Below are 23917 nucleotides of genomic sequence, written 5' to 3' on the forward strand. Positions count from 1 at the left end.
CAATGAGGGACCATCTAAATACGTCAAGCACTTAATGAAAGAATTTCAAAAATACATCAATAGTAATACAATAATAGTGCGAGATTTCAATACCCCACTCTCACACTTAGACAGATCAACAAAGCAGAGAATCAATAAAGATACAAGAGAATTGAATGAAGAGATTGACAGAATAGACCTCTTGGACATTTTCAGACTCCTTCACCCCAAAAAACTTGAATACACCTGCTTTTAAAATACACATAACACATACTCAAGGATAGAACACATGTTAGGCCACAAATACAGCATCAATAAATTCAAGAGCATCAAAATCATCCCAAGTATCTTCTCAGACCACAGTGGAGTAAAACTAACATTTAACAACAAACAGAAAGTTATTAAAAGTCACAGAATTTGGAAACTAAACAACATACTGCTTAAGAACCACTGGATCAGAGACTCACTCAAGCAGGAAATTCAAATGTTCCTGGAAACAAATGAAAATCAAGACACAACCTATCAAAATATTTGGGACACAGCTAAAGCAGTACTGAGAGGGAAACTTATAGCCATACAATCACATATTAAACACCAAGAAGAAGCTCAAATGAATGACCTTACTGCAAACCTCAAGGACTTAGAGGAAGAGGAACAAAGGAACCCTAAAGCAACCAGAAGGACAGAAATCACCAAAGTTAGAGCAGAAATACTCAACATTGAAAAAATAATACAAAAGATCAATGAAGCCAAATGTTGGTTCTTTGAAAGATTAAACAAAATTGACAAAGCCCTAGCCAGACTCACCAAACAAAAAAGAGAGAAGACTCAAATTAATAGAATTGTAAACGATGGAGGAGATATCACAACTGACACCACAAAAATCCAGAGAATCTTGCGAAACTTCTATAAAGAACTATACGCCACCAAGCAAGAGAATCGGGAAGAAATGGAACAATTCCTAGAAGCATATGCCCTTCCAAAACTGCACCAAGATGAACTACAAAATCTAAATGCACCAATCACAGACAAAGAAATTGAAACCGTTATTAAGAATCTCCCCAACAACAAAAGTCCTGGACCAGATGGCTTCACAATTGAATTCTACAAAACTTTCAGGAAACAGTTAATACCCATACTTCTTAAGCTTTTCCATAAGATTGAAGAAACAGGAATACTCCTTTACACCTTCTATGAAGCCAACATCACCCTGATACCAAAAGCTGATAGGGACAGAACAAAAAAGGAAAACTACAGACCAATATCGCTGATGAACATAGATGCCAAAATATTAAACAAGATCTTGGCCAACCGGATACAGCAACACATCAAAAAGATTGTTCATCATGACCAAGTGGGATTCATCCCAGGAATGCAAGGCTGGTTCAACATCCGTAAGTCAATCAATGTCATTCACCACATCAATAAAAGCAAAGTCAAAAACCACATGATTATCTCAATAGATGCAGAGAAAGCCTTTGACAAAATCCAACACCCATTAATGCTCAAAACTCTACAAAAAATGGGAATAGATGGGAAATTCCTCAAGATAGTGGAGTCTATATATAGCAAACCTACAGCCAACATCATACTCAATGGACAGAAACTGAAAGCATTCCCCTCAGAAGGGGACTAGACAGGGCTGTCCACTGTCACCGTTACTATTCAACATAGTATTGGAAGTTCTTGCCATAGCAATCAGGCAAGAGAAAGAAATCAAAGGAATACAGATTGGAAGGGAAGAAGTCAAGCTCTCACTATTTGCAGATGATATGATAGTATATATAGAAAAACCTAAAGAATCCAGCAGAAAAATACTGGAAGTTATTAGGCAACATAGTAAGGTGTCTGGCTACAAAATCAATGTACAAAAATCAGTGGTGTTTCTTTATGCAAACACTAAATATGAAGAAGAAGACATCTAGAAATCACTCCCATTTACTGTTTCAGCAAAATCAATCAAATACCTAGGAATAAAGTTGACCGAAGAAGTGAAACACTTGTATGCTGAAAACTATGAGTCGCTACTCAAGGAAATAGAAACTGATACCAATAAATGGAAAGATATCCCATGCTCATGGAATGTAAGAATAAATATCATCAAAATGAATATTCTCCCCAGAGCCATATACAAATTTAATGCAATACCCATCAAAGTTCCACCAAGCTTCTTTAAGAGAATAGAACAAACACTACAATCATTTATCTGGAACCTGAAAACACCTAGAATTGCCAAAACCATCTTGAGGAAAAGAAACAGAAATGGAGGCATCATAGTCCCAGACCTTAAACTATATTATAAAGCCATCATCATCAAAACTGCATGGTACTGGAACAAAAATAGGCACACAGACCAGTGGAACAGAACTGAAAGCCCAGAAATAAATCCCCACACCTATGGACATCTAATCTTTGATAAGGGGGCCCAAAGGATTAAATGGAAAAAGGAGGCTCTCTTCAATCAATGGTGCTGGGAAAACTGGGTTGTAACATGCAGAAGAATGAAATTGAACCACTCTATCTCACCAGAAACAAAAATCAACTCCAAATGGATCAAAGACCTAGATGTCAGACCAGAAACAATCAAATACTTAGAGGAAAACATTGGTAAAACACTTTCCCCCCTACACCTCAAGGACATCTTTGATGAATCAAACCCAATTGCAAGGAAGACTAAAGCAGAAACAAACCAATGGGACTACATCAAATTGAAAAGCTTCTGCACAGCCAAAGAAACTATCACACAAACAAAGAGACCCCTCACAGAATGGGAGAAGATCTTCACATGCCATACATCAGACAAGAAACTAATCACCAAAATATATAAAGAGCTCAGTAAACTTAGCACCAAAAAAGTAAATGACCTCATCCAAAAATGGGCAGAGGATATGAACAAAACATTCACTACAGAGGAGATCCAAAAGGCTAACAAACATGAAAAACTGCTCTAGGTCACTGATTGTCAGAGAAATGCAAATTAAGACAACACTAAGATACCACCTCCCTCCTATAAGAATGGCATACATCAAAAAGGACAGCAGCAACAAATGCTGGAGAGGTTGTGGGGACAGAGGAACCCTTTTACATTGCTGATGGGAATGTAAATTGGTACAGCCTCTGTGGAGAGCAGTCTGGAAAACCCTCAGAAGGCTAGACATGGACCTTCCATATGATCCAGTAATTCCTCTCTTGGGGTTATACCCCAAGAAGTCCATAACACCCAACCAAAAAGAGGTGTGTACTCCTATGTTCATAGCAGCACAATTCATAATAGTTAAAACCTGGAAGCATCCCAGGTGCCCAAAAACAGATGAGTGGCTGAGAAAGCTGTGGTATATATACACAATGGAATACTATGCAGCTATCAAGAACAATGAACCCACCTTCTCTGACCCATCTTGGACAGAGCTAGAAGGAATTATGTTAAGTGAGCTAAGTCAGAAAGATAAAGATGAGTATGGGATGATCCCACTCATCAACAGAAGTTGACTAAGAAGATCTGAAAGGGAAACTAAAAGCAGGACCTGACCAAATTGTAAGTAGGGCACCAAAGTAAAAACCCTGTGGTAAGGGGTAGACATGCAGCTTCCTGGGCCAGTGGGGGGAGGGAGTGGGTGGAAGGGATGGGTCACAGTCTTTTGGTGGTGGGAATGGTTTTTATGTACACTCCTAGCAAAATGTTGACATATAAATCACTAGTTAATTAATTTGAGAGGGGTAAAATTAATTGTATGTCTCAAAGTTTTTCAAAACACAAACTGAATCTTTTTAATATATAGGCTGTGTATTTGATATGCAGACTCTCTCAAAAGCCTAGACCAAGTAGCTCAGAGGCATTCAATAGCACAGCTATATACAAGATACTGGGTACTTTATAGCAAACCATAACAAAAGGACTTTTCAAAGTTAACCCAATTACCAAATAATGTGATGATAACAGTAACTATCGATTGTCTTTTGGAACCCTAAGACAGCAGGAACCTCACATCTCCACTATAGAGCCCCTACTTCCCCCAGTCCTGGAACCCTTGGATAGGGCCCACTTTCCCGTATGCCTCTCCCAATCCATATCAAATAATATTGCATCCGCCGATCACAACCTAACCAACGCAACGATGGCCACCTCAACATGCTTCACTTAAGAATGTGTCCAGACCGACCAGTCAATGCCCATGTTCAGCGGGGAAGCAATTACAGAAGCCAGACCTTCCACCTTCTGCAACCCACAACGACCCTGGGTCCATGCTCCCAGAGGGATAGAGAGTGGGAAAGCTATCGGGGGAGGAGGTGGGATATGGAGATTGGGCGGTGGGAATTGTGTGGAGTTGTACCCCTCCTACCCTATGGTTTTGTTAATTAATCCTTTCTTAAATAAATAAATAAATAAATAAATAAATAATTAAAATGGCCATCAATTCTGAGAAAAAAATTCAGATAAGTCAGCTGGTCTGGTCAGGTCAGGTCAGGTCAGGAGAAACTAACCCAGGCCATCTGGAAGCAAAAAAAAAAAAAAAAAAAAGAAGAAAAGAGGCGGTGCACCTGGTTAAGTGCACATATTATCATGCTCAAGGACCCGGGCTCAAGCCCCTGGTCCCCCACCCGTAGGGGGAAAGCTTCATGAGTGGTGAGGCAGGGCTGCAAGTGTCTCTCTGTCTCTTTCCTTCTCTATCTCCCCTCCTCAATTTCTTTCTGTCTCTATCCAATAGTATAAAAAAAAAAAAAAAAAAAAGACTGTGTCCAGAGACTTCACGTGTGGAATGACAACCCTTCAGCTTCATTACTCGGGTGAGACCTTTCCTTTCATAGTATTCTCTAATTCCATCTCAGGTGGTTCACTTTCTAACGAAGTCCCAAAACCTAGATATAAACCAGTTTCTGTGAGAGAGAGCATATCTTCACACGTATCTATAAACTACTGCAAAATATATACCTGAAAGCAGAAGTACACTAGAGTTTGCAGTGAGTACCTCCCTAACACTTCCTCTCCACTATTCCAAGCTTTGGGTCCATGATTGCTCAACAATTTGTTTGGCTTCGTATGTTAACTCTCTTTTTAGTCACCAGGTTCCAGATGCCATCAGGATGCTGGCCAGGCTTCCTTGGATTGAAGACCCCACCAATATGTCCTGGAGCTCAGCTTCCCCAGAGACCCACCCTACTAGGGAAAGAGAGAGGCAGACTGGGAGTATGGACCGACCAGTCAACGCCCATGTTTAGCGGGGAAGCAATTACAGAAGCCAGACCTTCTACCTTCTGCAACCCACAATGACCCTGGGTCCATGCTCCCAGAGGGATAGAGAGTGGGAAAGCTATCAGGGGAGGGGGTGGGATATGGAGATTGGGTGGTGGGAATTGTGTGGAGTTGTACCCCTCCTACCCTATGGTTTTGTTAATTTATCCTTTCTTCAATAAAAAAAAAAGAATTAAATACTATACATATTGAATTTTTCAAGGTATAAATGAAACAGAGCCATTATTCTCTAAAGTTATCAGGTGCCAATGAGTTCCATGTTACTGTCACTCTCCCCCATTCATTTTCAAACCCTTAATACTGCCTGTTCAGCCTGCTAATTATATTCTAGTTTCTAGTTTAGATTCTAGTTTCTAGTTGCATCAACAGATCCAAACATGCAATAGCCTATGGATCCAAACATGCAATAGTTTCCCGTATGCCTCCCTGTCAACTCCCCTTTTATTTTCACTATGGCAACTAGAGGAGTCTGACTTTCAGATTACTCAGTGTATTTTATGACCCCCTCCCAACTCACATTTTAAATCTCTAATTCCCCGGTTCCCTCAGGTCCTCATGCTGTATCAAACAAAATGATAAGAAGAAATTGTTCACAATTTTGAAATAAATGAATATTTTTCTGCCCAACTCTCTCTCCTCCCTTTCTTAGATGGCAGTGTATGCTGGTATGTTCTGCCTTTTGCTTTCTCTTCCACCTACTCCTCCTCCTTATTATCATCATCACTGGGGTTTTACCACTCCAGGCTGAATTTTTCAAACAGAGAAGAAGAAAGGGAAAAATATCATTGCACCAACACTTCCTTCAATATGGTGCAGGTTGGGCTCAGATATGGATTATTGATCTAGATGAGGTATTTTCTGACCTACATTTTTCTTAGGGAAATGAGAAAATAGAGCCCTATGACAACAATGATTCTTGAAATCAGCATTCCCTCAATAAAGTGATGTTGAAATTGAAAAAAAAAAAAAAAAAGAAAGAAAGAAAAGAAAAGAAAGTAAATCAATACACATGTAGTACAAATTTTAAACAAAGTTGAACAAACAGTGGGAAAGAAGTAGTTCTTCATTAAGATAAAAGGCTTCTAGGCTTAGTTCTCCAGTCCCAGCCCCCTTCAGTTGTCCATAATTGGCCAAAATCATATTTTTGCACAGACTAGCTTGGCCCTGGTGATTTTCAAAGGTTAAGGTAGGCCACTACTGTGTCAGATCGCATATTATGATCTTCATGATGACTCATGGCTTATGGGCTCCACAATTTTGAATGTTCTGATATAAATAAACAAAAGACTGAAATTAGTGTCTGTGAGATTGGGTGGATATAAAGAAAAACAATGATTACTTGTTTGTTCATAGTTCTTAAGGAAGGTAAGGAAGAAAGTAATCTGCTTATGTGCTCTGCATGCCTGGAATAATATATTTCAGGCTTCTTGGATTTGACCTTGCCTGATTTGAATACTTGAAAAAAAAGTTTTATAAAAGACACTACCCATGTAAAACAATTTATAGTGGTAACTTGGCCCTCTCTCAGAATGTAATTTTATCATTCTATTCATTTTTGGTGATAATCTATATTCTTAACAATAATGTGACCCTCTATCTCAGCTTCCCTGTCCATATTCCTGGTTATATGGTATGAATATGTCACCTCCCCTCCGGTGAGTTTGCATTCTAGTAAGCCTAATAATAGCCTGCAAGTTTACTGTAATTTGTTTCAAATTATTCCATAGACTATGTGATATATAAGAAGATGTTTAATCTACATACTAGGAGTAGATGCTTAATATCTGAACCACTACTCCAGTCAGAAGTATATATAGAGGTAATCAGTATTTGAAAGACTAATCAAAGTTCCTCCTTCAAAGACAACTCACATAATACTGCATTTGCATTACTATCTAATCAACAGCCGGTTTATTGATTAATATAAAGAATTCTGGAAATGATTTTCTTTTAAAAACATTTTATTTATGGGTCGGGATAGATAGCATAATGATTATGCAAAGAGACTCTCATGCCTAAGACTCCAAAATCCTGAGTTCAATACTCTGCACCATAATAAACCAGCTTAACAGTGCTCTGGTTAATATAAATATGTAGGATAGAGACAGAGAGAAATTGAGAGTGAAGAGGGAGCTAGAGAGGAGAGAGAGACCTGCAGCAGTTTCACCGCTTGTGAAGCTGCCACACAGCAGATGGTAATCGGGGGCTTGAACCTGATCCTCAACTTCTGTAATATATGTGCTCTACCAGCTATACCACTGCCCAGTCCCTGGAAATGATTTTCATAGGTGAAACAAATTATCTTCCAGTTGTATAAAATAACAAAATCATGCTGAATAGTCACCATTACCCTTATAAAAGCAAACATAAGAATCTAGCAAAATTCAATAGTCTTATGTTTCTCAAAATGATGCCTTAGGTCAGGCTATTTCCTCCATTCCCATTTCTACCATTTATGCAGTATTTGATACTGACTTAAATTTTGGCTGAATCTTGCTATTAAATTTTTAGTGTTACCTTAAATGAAGCTGTTAATTAAAAGTTTGTCTGGGTGCATAAAAAGACAGAATTAGGGTGGAATTAATCAAGTTATTTATTATTTTAGTTGCCAATGGAGCTTCACTGCTCCCAGACTGCCATTTTCAAATAGAAATACAGAGGCAGAAATAGAGAGACATAGAGAGACATTGCAACACTGCAGCTTCCCTTAGGGTGGTGGGGGCTGGGCTCAAATCTGAGTCATAAGACCAGCAAAGCAGAACCCTTTGTTGGCCCCCATAGAACCTTGCCCTCAACTTGGATCAATAACTGTAGAAAATGTTCCATCCTCCCTTTGGAGGATGGACAACATACTCTATGCTACACCTGAGGAAGATGGATCCTGATATTGGGGCAGCTTAGAATGTTCCTACTCATGACCATAGAATTTGAGGTAGGATCTACAGGGATGCAGAGGTTACACAAGCTCCTAAGATGAATATTTCTACAGAAGAAATAAATGACCAAATTAACTACCACAGCTTTTAATTTCAAGTATCATACATTCTTAAAGGATGGACACAGAGTAGCACAGGAAAAAGGCCTATGATACCTAATCATGATCTAATCTAATTATTCAGAAATTAAGGTCTACATGGGGGAAAAGTAATGAATCTATTTATTCATTTTAGTTAAAAGACCAAAGATCAGAGGATGTTGGCATGTGTCACTCATGTCTCAGGACCCAGATTTCTGGCTAAAATTTTCTGAATTTGTTTTGAATAAGAGCATTGAATACATGACTATAATATGAGCAAGCCACTTCACTCTCAGTTTCACCCTTCTCAGGACAGGACTCTCACTACTCTCACTAACTAGACCACGTTATAGGTATTACCTTACTCTTCATTTTCCCTTCTGTTAGAAAATGATCATGTGAACTAACTACCTCCCCTTCTCTTATTGTTTAATGTTGGAAGAAATTAGCTCTTATCACTATAGATTCTTTTTCTCAGCCAACTCAGGGAAGGATTTTTTTCTTTCTTCTAGGTTATTGCTGGGGCTCAATTACCTACACTATGAATCCACTGCTCCTGAGGCCATTTTTTAATTTTTTTTTTCTAATAGGACAGAGAGAAAACAAAAGGGGAGGAGAAGACAGAGGGAGAGGGAAAGATAGACACCTATAGATCTGCTTCACCACTTTTGAAGCAGCAGGTAGGAAGCCAGGGGCTCGAAGCAGGATTCTTGTCCTGGTCCTTGTGCTTTGTACTATATGCACTTAACCCAATGCACCACCACCACCCCCTTTTTTTTTTCAGAGCATAATCTCCCCTTTGTCCTTTTTCCAAAGAATAAAGCTCCTTAATTTTTTCCCTTTATATTGCTGCTTTGTTTTCTGTGCTTAATCCATTACCTCATGAACCCAATTGGTAATAGTTTGGAGGGTTACAAATGCTTATGCTCAAAGAAAACTATATTAGGAAAAGGCAACATTGATTAAGACAAAGAGGTAAATCTCACATGACCTTCCAAGTTATGGTTTTGATTAGATGAAATAAAGCAGGTAAAATGAAAGCATGAATGATTGAGGCATTCCAAAAGAGAAACCAGAAGACATATTACAAGATATAAACACATGCATTCTTTCTGTTTGACTGTAATAAAAGAGCCCAAAAAAAGGAGGATCTTTGGAGGAGCTTGGTCTTGGATAACTTATATAAGCCTTATAGCAAGTAATATTAGTCATTTTGATGAAAGCCTCAGGACTTGTGTGAGTTCTCCTGGCATTTAAACTTTGTTCTTGACATTAAGTTTATTTTGTAGGTTCTGAGGTACTTAAAGAGATCTTAGAGATTAGTGGGATTCTTTAAGGCATCTGCTTGGCACTGGTGTGTTTTACCAGTGCCCAATTAGCCCACAACTCCTTAGTGAACAACAAACCTCATTCATCTGCATAATTGTTTCCTTTGCTGATTGTTTTATATAAAAAATAATGAATCATTATGCACATAATTATTTCAGGCTTAACAAATGAGGGCCAGGCTGATAAGAATCACATGAGAAGGTCAAGAGAAATTAGCATCAAGGCCTGTCTGCTTAAGCATCAAGTCAATCTAATATGCATTGCCCCTGAGAGCAGGACTCCCTTAGGATCTCTGCTTTTGGATTTTCACTGAGGTCAGACTTCCTGGAGAAAACATGATTGGATTTCATCCAGTCTTTCTCCTTTTGCTCTTTCCTTTCCTATTGTCCTTCTCAGTGAGAAGTATCTGGCTTTGCAAAAAACAAAACAAAAAATCATTTGCCTTTTTCCCCAAGTCATTTCCCAGTGACCATTTAAAAAAAAAAAAGGTGGAGACTAGAGAGATAGCATAATGTGGGGCACTAACATTCCCAGGTTCAATCCTTAGCACCGCCATAAACGAGGCTAAGCCGTGCTCAGGTTAAAAAAAAAAAAAAGATTTTAAAAAGTATTAATCAGGGGGCCAGGTGGTGGCTCACCTGGTTGAGTGCACATTACAATGTGCAAGGACCCAGGTTCAAGCCTCTGGTCCCAACCTGCAGGAGGAAAGCTTTGGGAGTGGTGAAGCAGGGCTGCAGGCGTCTCTCTCTCTCTCTCTCTCTCTCTCTCTCTCTCTCTCCCTTTCTCTCTCCCCAACCCCTATCAATTTTTTCTGTCTCTGACAATAAATTAAAATAAATATATTTTAAAAAGTATTAATTAGCAATGCCCTTTAATCCTAAGAAGTAGTGTGATAAACTTGGGTCCAATATTTCCTCTAGTAAACTAGCAATATTTTTCAGTCACAGAGTGACTAGAGTAAGATGGAGCTTGCTAAATACCTTTCTGCTACTTGTGGTTTTCTTAACTATGTGAACTCTATTTTCTTTCTTCTGGTACAAGGAAATTGCTCTATCCTGCCATCTTAACCCTATTTTAGTAATTTATACATATTCTGGTAAATCCCTAATTGCTTAGGCTGAAAATTCCTGAGAGATACTATCAGCCATTCTCTGGTTGTACCAGATAGCGCTAGGATTGGGATATAAATGACAAATGGCACAGTCAGTGTTCCTGTCCTCTGTCGCCTAGATGCTTTCTCCCTAATGGACTCATTCTTCAGTGTGTGGTCTGAAGAGCAGCTGCATCACCTGGAAGTTAGTTAGATATGCAAAATCTGGGTGGGGGAGATAGCATAATGCTTATGCAAAAAGATTTTGGTGACTAAGACTCTGAAGTTCCAAGTTCAGTCCCCAGTACCACAAACCAGAGCTGAGCAATGCTCTGGAGGAGAAAGGGGGTGGGAGGGAGAAAGAATCTCATGGTCCTAGGCATGGCTGATAGAGCACCTGACTTTCAACCATGAGTCTCTGAACTCAATCCCCAGAATCATGACATGCAAGACTGATGTTCTGGTGTTAAATAAGTAAATCTTTTTTTAAACACAATAAATAGAAATGTAAAATCTCAGGACCTTCTCACGATCTACTCCAAAGCTACTGAGTCACAGTGGATATTTTAGTAAGATCTTCAATTAATTAGTTTTCATAATAAAGTCTGAGAAGCAACGACTCAAGGCATTTAGTTGAGACCCATTCAGATCAATTTCCTCCAGACCATTTGACCACTTCCTGTTAACCCCACTGGTGAAAGAGGAACTCCTGTCCTCAGATTATGGAGATGCCCAACACACTGGACTGATGATATAACAACAGTTTATTAGCCCCATAGATTCAGAACTGGGAGGCAAGAACACCACACACCTCAAAAAGTCATCCACAGGTTCTACTCAGGAACAGAGTGGATGAACAATCAGAGGTTTGGGAGATGAGCTTTAGTATCACAGGGGTATGGCACTTCCTCTTTCCTTCTAGATGATGCAACTGGCTTATATAAATTATTTTATGAGCAACCGGGGGTGGAAACTTGCTTCTCAAAGGTAAATAGGAACTGCATCTGGTTCATTTGATGATAAGGATATTTGGCTTAAAGACCTGACCTATAGGAGTAGAGTGGGAGGGAAGTTGTGGTTAATAAATTTGTAGGCCACTACCTCCACCACACCACCAATTTCACCAGATTGAAAACAACATAATATTGGACCTTAATTTTAGACTTTATACCACACAGAGAAGTCATCTTATAAAAATACTTAGCAATTCTACAGTATAAAACTATACATGTAAACTAGCAAGGATCAGTGTCCAGACCATAGAAAACTTTGAATAAGTACCTATCATTCCCCATTTCCTCTTTGTCTTTAGTCTTAGACATACAATCACCATAATTTATAATGATTCAAATTCTATTAACATTGTCATACCCCAGGTACTATTAATTATCTCACATGCATGGTCTAATAGTAGTATTTACCCCAACTTGATAAGTTAATTATTTCCTTGTTTTATTTATTTATTTTGTCTCCAGAGTTATTGCTAGGGCTCAGTGATTGCATTACAAATCCACTGCTCCTGGAAGCCATCTTTTATTTATTTATCTATTTATTTAATAGGACAGAGAAATTGAGAGGGGCTGGTTGGTGGCACACTTGGTTGAGCACATGTATTACAATGCTCAAGGACCTGGGTTCAAACCCCCAGTCCCCACTTGCAGGAGGAAAGCTTTGCAAATGGTGAATCAGGGCTACAGGTGCCTCTCAATCTCTCTTTTTCGCTATCTTCCCCATTCCTCTAGATTTCTCTCTCTGTCTCTATTCAATAAATAAATAAAATTTTAAAAAGGAAAGAGGAGGGGGAGATAGAGAGGGAGAGACAAAGACACCTACAGACCTGCTTCACCTGCAGATGGGGAGCCAAGGGCTCTATCCTGGATCCTTGAGTGGGGTCCCTGTGCTTAGTACTATGTGCACTTACCCCAGTGTGCCACTACCCATCCCCTTGTTTTCTTGTTTTATAGACCAATAAGCTGCAGAGAATTTTTCGTTTTGGACTCTGCTTATCCTATTTCATGATAGCATTCATCAATATAATCCATGACCATTAAAATAATACAGTAAGACTACAGCTATACTACAATAGAACTTTTGTAAATATGCAGTTGCAAGTCATAATTTGTAAGCTATTAATAGTAGAATATTTTAATTCTTTAATTTTTGAATAATAGTATGTTACAAGATTGTAAGATTACAGTGCGTAGCTCCACACCACACCCACCACCAAAGTTCTATATCCCCACCCTCCCACCTCTGAAAGAGTAGGAAAAAAAATAATTACTAACTCAGTCATCTGAGGGAAGCAGGGAAGATGGGCAGGTATAAAATGTTTTGGACTTTATTTGCTAGGTTGACTCAGATAAAACCTGACAGTAACTAGACAGTTACTTGAGAAACAGATAATAGAAAGAGACAGTCCAGGGGATATAGTAACTATCAGTTTTTCTAGGTTATCTAAGTTGTGTCTGATTAATTTAGATCTGCAATAGCAGCATATCTGCACTGCATTTTTATGTCCCTTCCCCCTACACACACCAAAAAAAAAAAGTCTTTGTTTCTCACATGTAGAGGGAGAGCATAATATTTAGGACTACAGACTCTGGTCTCAGATTTTCTAAGTTTAAATCTCATTTCTTCTGCTTTCTGAGTATGGGGCTAACACTGCTCACTCAACATTTTTGTACTTTATATTCCACCTGCAAAACAAAGATAATACCTTGTGTTCAGAAATGTTTAAAATTTTTCTGTTTACAAATTATGTGTGTTTTTTTTTTTTTTTTAGAAAATCCTAAAAAATACCACCTGAAAGCTGAAAGATCTGATCAGGAGAATTAGTAAAGTTGTAGACTATGTAATCAATCTGCAGAAAAATTAGTAGCTCTTCTAAACACCAACAGTGAACTGTCAGAAAAATAAATTAATAAAAAATGATGGTGTCTACTCATCAAAAACAGTAAAGAAAATTTAATGAAGGAGTCTTACCATTTTCACTTATCATGGGAAGACTGGGAAGCTTCTGTTATTCCACAGATATTTGTGGAGTGACCATTCTGTCAGGCACTGCTGTTGCTGAAGGCACAAATGTAACTCAAGTAAAACTTTTCTGTCCTCACGAAGTTTTTAGTTGAATGGAAGAGACAGACATTCATTCATCATTTAGATGAGTATGTAAACTGCACAAAGAAAAGATCTCTGAAGGAAGAAGCTAGTTAAAGCCTAAAAAAACATGTTCTTGTTTCTCAAATTCTGCCCATGAGTGAGATCATTCCATAATTAAGCTCCATTCAAGATGAGTGAAGAAGATGAATTGACTATTCTTCATAACTAAGTAGTACGCCATAAGATACCATAACTATCTTATCCTAGCACTGGAACAAAAATAGACATACTGACCAGTGCAATAACATTGAGACTTATGGACATATAATTTTTACAAGGAGACACAAAAGATTAAATGGAGAAAGAAGAATCTCTTCAATAAATCGTGTTGGGAAATTTTGGTTGAAACATGCAGAAGAATGAAACATTTCAGCACACATAAAAGTAAACTCCAAATGGATCAAGAATTAAGATATTAAACCAAACCTTCTTTTTATCTTGCTCTGTTTTTCTAGTCTTTAAAGGATTGTGTGGACATATGAAGAACTTATCAAATATTTTGATTTTTAACCTTTTATTAGATATACTATTTGAAAAAATATATAGTTTATATGTGTTGATTACCTATAGTCCACATATGTGTAAAACCACCTAGCTATTTTCCCCTTTTCACTTATTTGACTTAGCATAATCACCTCCAGTTCTATCCATCCTGTCCCTCATGATACAGTATCATCTTTTTAAATTGAAGAGTAGTGTTCCATTGAATATATATCCCACAACTTCTTTAGTGACTGGATCTCTTAATTTCTGAATTGACTGTTTTTTATAAAACATAAATTGAGAGAGGAGGGGGCGATAGGGAGGGCAAGAGAAAGAGAGCTGTCTGCAGCAATTGCTTCACCATTCATGAATCTTTCCTTCTATGTGGGGTGTTAGGAATGTGAGTGAAAAAGATCACACACAGAGGTGTAGACAGATGAGAAGCAAACTTCATTTGAGAAAGTTCATGAGGGATGACCCTTAGCACAGAGATGGCAAGAGAGAGTGACTCAGGTTGGAGACAATCAATACAGGTGACAAGCTTTGGGCATGTGGGAGGAAAGGGAAAGGAGCAAGATTCTTTTGTCATGGGTGGTGTATGTTCTGTCAGGTCCAGTCCATCTATCATGGGTAGCAAAAGGAAAGTGGTGGCATTTCCATTATAGTTTATCCTTCCTTAGTAGAGGAATTGTAATCTCAGGTCAAGGAATGTCTCCTTTACCTCAAGTGTGCCAGACCACCTCAGGTTGTCAGGAGAAAGGTGCTTGATGACAAAGGGGTGGGAGTTGGGGTGTCAGAATTCTTTCCATGTGGCAGGTTTTGGCATGTCTCCTTCATAAGGACTGGGGGCTTGAACCTGATTCCTAGTTCATGACAACATACCACCACCTGGTCCCCATAACTTCTAAATTGAAACTGTGGTTGGTTTTGATTGTACAATCATTATCTTGTTTTTATTACATAAAAGTAAGCAGGGGCACAAAACTCTTCCTCTAGTGAAAGTATTTTAAATAGATAGTGAGTAATAACACGTAAATGTGTGGATTCAGGCAGTGGTGCACACAGTTGACTGTACACATTACCATGTGCAAGGACCTGAGTTCAAGTTCCCAGTCCCCACCTGAAAGAGGGAAACTTCACATGTAGTGAATCAGTACTGCAGGACTTCCTCTCTCTCCCTCTCTCTCTTCCTCTCTCTCTCTCTCCCTATCTCTCCCTATCTCTCCCTTCCTTCTTAATTTCTCTCTATCCTATCAAGTAAAAATGGAACAAATGGCCACCAGAATGTGCAGTACAGGCAGAGTCCAAGCAGTAACCCTAGTGGTAAAGCAAAAAAAATGTAAATATGTATTTTTAATACATTCCAAATGTCCTGCTTGCTCAAGATAGCTGTTACACAAGTATTACCTTTTATTATAAAATATCAAAATTTTAATATCAATTTAATGAAGATATTCATCTCTTATAAACCTTAGTTAAATATTCTATCGGCTGTATTCTCTAATAGTGCCTTTTTATAAGAATTCATGCAATAAGTTTTTCAAAAGTAATTTGATCCTCAAAAAAGTTAAATATTTTTAAAAATACTTTAAAATTTATAATACAAATTATAATACCTTAGTTCCAACAAAGGAAGGAACTATAGGTTAAGAGAGTTTCATATTATGCCAACCTGCTACATGCTAAACATGTGCTGAAGACAATTAAGTGGATAGCGACCCTGAGACCTGGAGCTATGAGCCAGAAGGAGAGAGACATTTATAACATAAATGAATGCAAAATTACACTTATCCATAGTATTAGAAGCAGCAGCATTAAGTAAATTTAGATGAAAATTTTTAATAAATTTCTTTCTGAGGGTGTGGGAAGTAGCATAATGGTTATGCAAAGAGATTGTTTTGTTTGAGGCTCCAAAGTCCCAAGTTTAATTCCCCCACACCTCCACAAGCCAGAGCTGAACAGTGCTTTGGGGGTGGGGGGAAGAAAGAAAAAAGAAATTTCCCTCTGAAGGAGTAGCATTTAAACTAGAACCAGAGGAAGAAGAGCTAATTATCTTGACAGAGAATAGAAGTGCATTCTGATAGCTAGCCTCAAAAACACAGAACAACTAAATAGTATAGGAGGGACTCAATGGCTTGAAAGCAACTTAAGTTGAGAAGTAGATCTAGTCATCATAGGCTATAGATCAAGCTTCAATGACAGGAAAGGTGGAGCCTAGTTTTATGTTGAATTAGAATGGCATAACAGTCTACACATATTTAACAATTTTCCAGGAGACAGAATTGCTATTTGTGAGGGAGAAATGTAGGCCTGTGCACTTCAACAACATACACTAATCAGAACTGCATGCACAGAAAACAGTGAAGAAACCTCATCTGGAGTATTTTTCAATATGGTAATGAGGAAGGAAACTATAGGTTAAGAGAGTTTCATTGTTCTGTCTCCATTGTCCAAGTCTGTACACTCACAGGTCTAGATCCTATCTTGGTCCAATCAAAACCAAAAGAATGCAACAATGGGGAGCCGGGCGGTAGCGCAGCGGGTTAAGCGCAGGTGGCGCTAAGCGCAAGGACCGGCATGAGGATCCCGGTTCAAGCCCCCGGCTCCCCACCTGCAGGGGAGTTGCTTCACAGGAGGTGAAGCAGATCTGCAGGTGTCTGTCTTTCTCTCCTCCTCTCTGTCTTCCCCTCCTCTCTCCATTTCTCTCTGTCCTATCCAACAACGACGACATCAACTACAACAACAATAAAAAGTCAACAAGGGCAACAAAAGGGAAGATAAATAAAATTACAAAAAAATTTTTTAAAAAATAATAAAATAAAATAAGAAATTATTAAGAATTCAACAATGGCTGCTAACAGGGAGGGATTTTTCACATAGTTCAAACTATAAACCGTAACCAGTATGTTCTTTTTGCTTCCTTCACTCTTGACAGTCCATCTTAGCTTTAGCAAGACAGTGAGGGAATGGAATTGAAAAAAAAAATGTTTGTATGTTTGATTAATTGATTGATTGGTTTTTTTACCAGAACATTGATCAGCTCTGGCCTATATAGGTACTGAAACCTCATAGCCTCAGGTATAAAAGTCTTCTGCAGGTTGAAAAAACAGTATAAAAGCTATGCAGACAACTTTCATGCCTGAGGCTCTGAGCTTCCAGGTTCAATCCTAACACCACTATAAACCAGAATTGAGTAATGTTCTGGGGAAAAGAAAAAAAAAAGTCTTACATATCCACTATGCTATCTCCCTGGTCTTCATAAATTTCTGATTACTTAATTAGGCAGAAAATAGCATGATCTTCACCTTGAAGCGGAAAAGCTTGGGTGTGCTGAAGAAAGCATGGCAGGAGTATAATTAAAGAATGAAATGGGTAGGGGGAGGATGGGGGAGGAATGTGGTGGAGGTGATAAGGAGGTGATGCATAAGGACCAGTGTTCAAGTCCCCAGTCCCCACCTACAAGGGGGGAAGTTTCATGAGAGGTAAAGTAGGGATGCAAGTGTCTCTCCTCCTTCCCTTTTTGTCTCCCCTTTCCTTTTAGATCTCTGTTTCTATCAAATGAAATAAGTATTTTTTAAAAGATTTTTAAGAGTAAAATGAAAGTTGCTGATAAAGAAATCTGAAGAAGCAGTTAGAGTATGCAGGACATTGTAGAACACATTAAGAACTTCAGAGTTTTATCCTAAATCCAGTGGAAAACTACCAAAAGTTTAAGAAGGGAAAAGACATAGTTTGACTTATGTTCTTAAAGTATTCACTTTGGCTGCAGTACAAGGAGTGGATTCAGTACAAGGAATGGATTCAAAAATGAGAACAAAAGAAAACAGGCTTCTCAGCTGATAAAATTACCTGGAGACAGATGATAGCAGCTGGTGTAATAAAAAAGACTGGTGGGTTTGAGTTTTATTATACCAGTTTGGGGATACAGCATAAGATAAGGAAAGGAAAGGTTGAAGGTGACTCCAATGTTAAAGGTCTTCACTTACCCTTTATTGCCTTCAGTCCTGAGTCAACTCCTAACTCATTTTCCCTCTCTAGCCTGTCATGCATTTAACTTGTGTTCAGCAAAGATGGTATGAGGCAAAAGGAGTGTCAATACACATCCAGAGTTTAGCCAGCTGTCCATACTGAAAGAATGAGGAATAAAAATCTCTTTTAAAAATTTAAACAATTACAATGGTATTAAAACCACTAATAAGGGAGTTGGGTGGTGGCGCAGTGGGTTAAGCGCAGGTGGCGCCAAGCGCAAGGACCGACAGAAGGATCCCGATTCAAGCCCCCAGCTCTCCACCTGCAGGGGAGTCGCTTCACAAGTGGTGAAGCAGGTCAGCAGGTGTCTATCTTTCTCTCCCCCTTTCTGTATCCCCCTCTTCTCTCCATTTCTCTCTGTCCTATGCAACAACGACGACATCAGAACTACAATAATAAAACAAGGGCAACAAAAGGAAAAATAAATATTAAAAAAAAACTAATAAGGAAATACCCTGTTCAAGACATAATTATAGAACCCCAATAACAACCCATATCAAAATATATACTTTTTAAAAAGTATTTATTTATTTATTCATGAGAAAGATAGGAGGAGAGAAAGAACCAGACATCACTCTGGTACATTTGCTGCCAGGGATCGAACTCAGGACCTCATGGTGGAGAATCCAATACTTTATCCACTGCGCCACCTCCCGGACCACCAAATTTATACTTTTGACAATTGTTTTTCCAAGAATTCACCACCCAATTATCTTTAAATAAATAATTTATTTTTCTTTACTTTTTCATCACTCAAATATTAACATACAATGAAATATTTTAAAATTTTAGCACATTCCAATAATTTTGATTTATTATCTAAACATTAAGTAATAATGAAAGTATTTGTTTTAAAATCACAGTGCCTTCTTGTGCTGTTTATTGAGAAAGTTATTCTACCCACTTTACCACTGCTATCTGTTCCAAACGCAAATGATGCCCTAGTGCCAGAAAGTGCACATGTCTATAAATTAAACTGACAAGTACAACAGAATGTCTTGGTAATGGGCTCTGAAGCATGCCAGAGAAACCTGCACTAAATCTGGAATAAATTTTAAATTACAGTTCTAAAAGAGAAAATAAAGAAAACGAATGACTTCTGGGTTCCTGGCATGAGCAGCCAGATGGATGGAGTTAGCATTTAAGATAGCACAGAGTAGAGGGGACTGATGAAATAAATTTAACCAGATTCAAATATAAAACATATTAGGTTTGACTTTGAGTTTGAGATGCCCAAGAGATGCTGGGTGGTGGAGGGTAGAGATCAAGTCCCTCTCATTTTGGTACAATAAGGAAGACTGAGTTAATACTCTCCCCATTCTTCACCATCCCTCTATCAATATCCTGAACATGTGAAGTCATAGCCCCACCTACTATGTAATGAAGTGTACTTCCCCATCATTCACTTTGGACTATGCCATGTGACCTGTGGTCAATGGAATGAGAAAGAAATAATGATGTGCCAAGGCATTCAGAGGCCATGTATGTTTTCCATTAGTCTTGGTGAACCGCTGTCATCACCTTGAGAAGTTAAGTACAATCCTAGGTTGACTGATGCAAGAAGAAGAGGCACGGCACAAAAGCATTCCTGTCATGCCTAGCCAAAGCTGGTCTGTAGACATGAGAGCAACAATATTAAGTGATTATCATTCTTAGCCCTTGAAAGTGAAGGTCATCCTTTTTTGTCGCAATAGCTAACCAATGCACACTCTCTCAGCAGATTAAACTTGATGTTATTCATTTGCCCTCAACAAAAGTGACTCATTTCCATTGTCAGGAGGATGTCAACGCAGAAAATTAGCTACGAATAATAAAATCAGTAAAGACATTGATGAAAAATCAAAAGATTCACTGGAATATTTGATCTTATACATATTAAAAAGAGAAAAAATATAATGCTGATTTTTCTAGCCTTGGTTTTGACCTTAGTTTCCTCAAACTCACTCTTAGTCTTCTGCTGTCCACTGTGCCCTATATTCTGCTTCCTCAGCAATTACCTAGCTCGGCTAACCCACTCAAAAGTGGCTTTCCTAAATGTTTCATTGTTTATTTTCCCTTCCTCTGAGTCACTTATGACCTTCAATTACAATTTTCTGAAGAAAATTTGGTCTCCATTATTTATGGGAGCCTATTATTTATGAATCAGTCTTCTCAACATAGATGTCACCCCAAAGTATTAAATAATAATTGTGGTTTTCCACCAGTAGCAATGAGCTAGACGCAGAGTTATTGATTCACAGTGAAGGCTCTGGCATTAACCAGTAAGTCCCCAAGTGACTGTCTCCTTCCATGTTCATTCTTCTCTATCAACCCTTGTATAGTCTAATTTGAGGGGTTTTAAATAAAACTGCAGTGAGCAGTTAATGGTCTGGAGAGTGTGTGTGAGGTGGGGGGAGGGAAGCACTAATGCCCCTCCTTGAAAAACTCTCTCATGAGATGGTATATATAGTTAACCACAGGTATGTGGTAGTTTTTATTTCTTAGCCTATTATGCAATGTTTCCATGTGTATGTATAACTAAATGCATCCACTTGTTTGCTGTCCCTAGATATTGTGACCTCTCCTTCTCTTTGACCCTATTACCCATCAGTACCATGAACACCCTCATTCTCCATTGCTCAATATTCAGTAGAAGAAATGTTCTTCCATTGTTATTAATGAATGAAGTAATCCACAAAAGTACCCAGCACAGCCTCATTTTGGGGATACTATAAGCAGTCCCAAGAGATAAATAGCAGTAGTTGCATTAAAATTATTTTGGGCAGCTGAGTATAGTATAGTTCACCTAGTATAATGCATACTTAACTATGAGCAAAGTGGATTTCCCACCACATAGGAGCAACTACATAGGGAAGCTTTACAAGCAGAAGAGTAATAAATAATGTGTTGGCTCTCCCTCTTTCTCTCTCTCCCTCTTCCTTTCTCTCTTTCTTTCTTCTTTCCTTCCTTCCTTCCTTTCTTTCTCTTTCTTAGTTGTTTTATTGAAAGTTTAGTGGTTTATAGTATAGTTGTTAACACATGGGCAGAATTTCTCATTTCCCTGTATCTACAAAGCACTCTCACCTTCATGCTAGTTTCCCCTCTACTACCATGCACCATGATACCAGCACTCTCCCCAGCTCCAAACCCTTTCAGTTTATTATCTTCTATCAAACAATAAAAACAAGAAAAAGAGTACAAAAGTAGCAGAGTCTCAAGCAGGTAAGGAACTCCAACGATAACTGTGGTGAATAAATAAATAAAAATATTATTTCTTATTTATTCTTTTTTAATTATTTTTAATTAGTGGTCTAATAATAGTTTGCAAGATCATACGATTAGAGAGGGTATAGTTCCACACCACACCCTACTCCAGTTTTGTGCTCTTTCCTCCTCCTCCTACCTCAACCCTTCCACCACCCCAAGAATAATCACCATAGTTTCCACAAAATCTTAACAACAGTTTGACTAATTTTTTCTATTAACAAGCTCAACTGTTTCGGTTCTTTATATTGTACATATGAATGAAATCATCCAGTAATTGTTTTTTAGAGGAGGGCAGGTCATTTTGTTATACATATAAACAAGGGCAAAGAGTCCTTGAACATAAACACCAAATTAAAGAATCTCAAGGTATTATATGCGATGAAAAGGATTGGGCCTCCTCAATCGCTATCGAACAGGCCATGGCCGGTGCGCCGCTATGTTCCATCGCTGGGGAGCCAGAGACGACCCGAACTGCCCCTGCAGCTCCAGACAGACTATGACCCACATAGTCAACGACTGCCACCTCTCCAGATTCAAAGGAGGTCTCGAAACTTTACATCAGGCTCAACCTGACGCTGTTGACTGGCTACAGAAGAAGGGCAAACGCTAGAAGAAGAAGAAAAGGATGAGAAAAATATTTAAGATTCAAAAATGGAATTATTTTTTTTAAAAAGTAGAGAACTGTGTGCATGTAAATGTGTTATACATAAAAGTAATATACATACATATATATAATTGCATCTAAGATAGTCTTTTTTTTAACTGCACCTATCAACCCTCTATTCATTTCTTCCCTTTCATACTATAAAATTGTCTCATATTTCTATGGTTGATGTTTCTAGTTCTATTTTGCTGTATCAACTTGTTGAGAGTTAAATGTTCCTTCTTTCTTTCTCAGTGGTACTTCTTTCAGTAGCTTTTGCAAGGCAGGTCTGGTTATGGCAAACTCCTTTAATATATGGTGTTGTTTTGACTGCTTTTTCATATTTGAATGATAGTCTTGCAGGGTAAACTACATGTAGCTGGCAGTAATTGTCTTTTAAAATCTTGATGTACCACTCCACTATTTCTTAGCTTCCTTGATTCCTGCAAAAAAAAAAAAAAAATCTGTTGCAAGTCTAACTATGCAACCTTTATAAGTCATTTTCTTTTTTTTTCCCTAGTAGCTTGTAAATTTTTTCTTTTGCCTTTGACTATTGTTCCAATTTTAGTATATGTGCTGCCAAAGCGAGCACGCCTTTGACTATTGATAGTGTTGCAAAGATACGTCTTGGTGTAGGTGTATTTGGGTTTCAACTTTGGGGGGAGATGTTATCTCTGATTCCTGAACATCTACATCTATACCATATTCCAGATTTAGAAAAATTTCTGCTACTATTTCTTTGAATATGGTTTCTGCTCCCTTCTTTCTCTCCTCTTTTCCTGAGACCCCTTTAATTTTGATATTTGCTTTTCTTATGAAATCTTCAACCTTTCAAAGAATTGCTTCATTATTCCCAAACCTTTTTTCTCCTTCTCTTTTGAGTTCTGGCGGTGGGAATTGTGTGGAGTTGTGCCCCTCTTACCCTATGGTTTTGTCAGTGTTTCTTTTTCATAAATAATTTTTTTAAGTATGGTCAGTTTATCTTTTATTTCAGATATTCTCTCTTTTATATGGGTAAATGGACATCTTGAACCTGGGACCTTAGAGCCTTAGGTATGAAAGTCTATTTCTTTCTTAGATACTTTCTTTAGCTCTGTTTCCAGGTGTACAAATTGATGGAGTTGATTTAGATTAGTGACACATTGATGCCATCTAGCAACAGGCTATTATTTTTCTACTTTGGTATTATGTGTTTATTTTAATGTGATTTCAGGAATTTATATCTACATATATATGTATATATATATTTACAATTTGATGCATTTTGAAATTTATAAGGCATATATATATATATATATATATCCCCTAAGCGATAACTTATAAACATTGCTATCTAGCACAAAAGTGATCTAATCTGAAATCTATTGTAATACACTAATACGTAAAGCACATAATAGAAGATAGTACAATAATTAGCAAGGTCACATGTCAGATACAAAGACTGAAGAGCACTGGACCAATTTGTCTCCAAGGTTATTCAGTCTTCAGTCATGACAGATACTGAATCTCTCTTCAAGGAGTACTTTGCTCCCATAGCTGAACATATGTCGTCCTCTAAAAAACCAACACAGTGAAAGATCAAAAAGCTGACTCTTTATCCAAAACAAGGATCATTTTTTTTAAATATATTTTTCCATTTCCAAAGAATACAAAGAGAAGTCTTATATGACTTGCCCCCAAGTCACCAGGAGA

This window comes from Erinaceus europaeus, chromosome 3, assembly GCF_950295315.1.
Source record: "Erinaceus europaeus chromosome 3, mEriEur2.1, whole genome shotgun sequence".
Classification (NCBI taxonomy): domain Eukaryota; kingdom Metazoa; phylum Chordata; class Mammalia; order Eulipotyphla; family Erinaceidae; genus Erinaceus; species Erinaceus europaeus.